Genomic DNA, 3,167 nt, shown 5'->3' with positions numbered 1-3,167 from the left:
TCTATGTTTTCACTTCACTAACTGCTGCAAATTGAGGAAAGGGAAATGTGAATGCAGTATCGCTGCCAGTAGTAGTAGTAGTAGTAGTAGTAGTAGTAACATTTGAATTTATTAGTCCCTTGTTACACACACAAAAAAAGGTCTTCAAGGAACTAATTACTCAGCATCTAGGAGCCCTGCCCAGATAAGAAGAAGAAGGAGGAGGAGGAGGAGGAGGAGGAGGAGGAGGAGGAGTTTGGATTTGATATCCCGCTTTTCACTACCCGAAGGAGTCTCAAAGCAGCTAACATTCTCCTTTCCCTTCCTCCCCCACAACAAACACTCTGTGAGGTGAGTGGGGCTGAGAGACTTCAGAGAAGTGTGACTAGGCCAAGGCCACCCAGCAGCTGCATGTGGAGGAGTGGAGACATGAACCCGGTTCCCCAGATTACGAGTCTACCACTCGTAACCACTACACCACACTGACTCTCAAAAAATTACACCCAGCTCCAAAAATCCCTTTAATATATAGTCCTCAAATAGAGGACATATCAGATATTAAACTGATAAGAACAGATACTACACTTGATCTTAGCCAAAAGGCCGAGATACTCCTTGGTGTGAGATTCACCATCATACCATGCTTGTTGCAGACCCTCCAAGTGTCCCTATTTTCCTGGGACAGTCCCAGATTTGCAGGAGCCATACCAGTTTCTGATTTGATCCCAGAATGTCCAGCTGTTGCTTAGCAAACAATGAAAGGCAACACGTAGACCAATAAATAGTGAAGGCGCTAATTCTTTAAACACAACAAACATAACACAATACAAGACCAAAATGTACACTCTTGCAAATATGATACATCACACAAAAGTCTCTGAAAGTAATGTAAATCTTTAAGTAGCCAGCAAGACAATATTCGTTTGTCAATAAATAAATCAGTCTTGAGATGCACGTAGATACACGTGGAGTGGTGCCAAGGTGGTAGTGTGCAGGACAGTGATCTGGATAATCGCACTGTTTTGAAATAATCTTCCTCAGCACGACTACAAAAATAATAATAATAACAACAATGATGACCCACATATACATAATACAAACCACGTCCATTACAAACCGCATCTCATAAGAATAAGAACAAAATACATACCACAACAATTAAAGAAGTTTTGCTTAGGACATTCCTATTTTCATTGGAAAAATGTTGGAGGGTATGGAGTTTAGCAGCCCCCGAGGCAAGAAGATAAGAAAATATACAACCTTTAGAAGACATCTGAAGGTAGCCCTGTGTAGAGAAGTTTTTTTTAATGATTAATGTTTTATTATGTTTTTATATATGTTGAAAGGTGCCCATCTGATTGGGGCAACCCAGTCAGATGGGTGGGTGGGGAATAAATAAAAAAGTAGTGGTAGTCGTCGTCGTAGTAGTAGTTGTACGTCCCTATTTTCATTGTTGGAGGGTATGTTGCTGTCCAATGGTATGCACCATAGGGATGTTTGGAGCCTGCTCACAGCACCAGCAAAGCACTAGTGCTATAGAGCTCTGATTCTGTTGTTGTTTAGTTGTGTCCGACTCTTCATGACCCCATGGACCAGAGCACGCCAGGCACTCCTGTCTTCCACTGCCTCCTGCAGTTTGGTCAGACTCATGTTGGTAGCTTCAAGAATACTATCCAACCATCTTGTCCCCTGTCGTCCCTTTCTCCCTGTGCCCTCAATCTTTCCCAGCATCAGGGTCTTCTCTTCTCATGAGGTGGCCAAAGTATTGGAGCCTCAGCTTCAGGATCTGTCCTTCCAGTGAGCACTCAGGGCTGATTTCCTTCAGAATGGATAGGTTTGATCTTTCTGCAGTCCATGGGACTCTCAAGAATCTCATCCAGCACCATAATTCAAAAGCATCAATTCTTCGGCGATCAGCCTTCTTAATGGTCCAGCTCTCACTTCCATACATCACTACTGGCCATAGCTTTAACTATATGGACCTTTGTCGGCAAGGAGATGTCTCTGCTTTTTAAGATGCTGTCTAGGTTTGTCATTGCTTTTCTCCCAAGAAGCAGGCATCTTTTAATTTCGTGACTGCTGTTACCATCTGCGGTGATCATGGAACCCAAGAAAGTAAAATCTCTCACTGCCTCCATTTCTTCCACTTATATTTGCCAGGAGGTGGTGGGACCAGTGGCCCTGATCTTAGTTTTTATGATGTTGAGCTTCAGTCCATATTTTACGCTCTCCTCTTTCACCCGCATTAAGAGGTTCTATAATTCCTCCTCAATTTCTGCTATCAAAGTTGTGTCATCTGCATATCTGAGGTTGATCCTATACTGTTGTATATCAGCACCTTGGCTCAGAGGATGTGAAGCCAGCAAGCTCAGTCTCTGCACTCCAAACCAAATGCAGACCACCAGCCTTGGTGTGCACTCCAAGGTGCTTGGCCATTTATCTGAAGTCTTGGGCACACTTCTCAAGTGGCCTGCCTGTCCCTGTTTCCGGAAAATGTGGAAAGAACAACTGTCGTTAATTTTGCATTATGCCATCACCTTTTGCTAAATTTAGCAAGAAGCATTTTGTTCTAACAAAAAGGGATCCTTCATTTGTGGGGTTACATAAGACACACAAAGACCAGCTTTTCATGAAAAATGATTCTTAAGATTTACAAGGACGTTTCTCTAAAGAAAGTTCCGTACGTGACGCAGGAATTTAAATGAAGGAGGACACATCAAAATAAGCCATTGTAAAGAAAACAGCTGAAACATGTACAGGCAATAAATTTAAGGCCTGGAGCTAGTCTTAATAATAATTTGTTCTTTAAAAGTTGCTGACAATTCTGATGCTCTCTGACCTTAAAACCATGCCTAGTTTTATTGTGTAGACGTAAGTCAAACTCGGCTGGCAAAATCTCTCACTGGGCTGAGTTAGAAAATGCTTCGAGACACACATTGCATCTGCTCCTTTCCTCAAAGGTTAAACAAGCACAATATGAGGACTGGATGGAGTTTATTCTTATGAAGAGCTTTTGCTCTTGCCAAATTTTGGTCATTTATTTGATTTCTGAGTGGTTTTGCACAACACCAGTGGCAAAGCTTTCTAATGATTTGCCGAATAACTTTTTATTTAAAACAAATCTTATAGGAGTATAATCCAGGCTGACTCAAAGAAGGAATCACTTTATTTCAAAAGCATTTTTATCT

The 3,167-nt window shown here is 41.8% G+C and overlaps 1 pseudogene; it reads right to left on the bottom strand.

Moving 5' to 3' along the window:
* Window positions 1-471: 471 nt before the first annotated feature.
* LOC117047690 lies at window positions 472-591 on the bottom strand (annotated as a pseudogene).
* Between the last annotated feature and the right edge of the window lie 2,576 nt (window positions 592-3,167).

Source organism: Lacerta agilis, chromosome 5 (genome assembly GCF_009819535.1).
Source record: "Lacerta agilis isolate rLacAgi1 chromosome 5, rLacAgi1.pri, whole genome shotgun sequence".
NCBI classification, from domain to species: domain Eukaryota; kingdom Metazoa; phylum Chordata; class Lepidosauria; order Squamata; family Lacertidae; genus Lacerta; species Lacerta agilis.
Note: the sequence above shows the minus strand (reverse complement) of the source record. Positions and strands in the feature narration are given on the sequence as shown.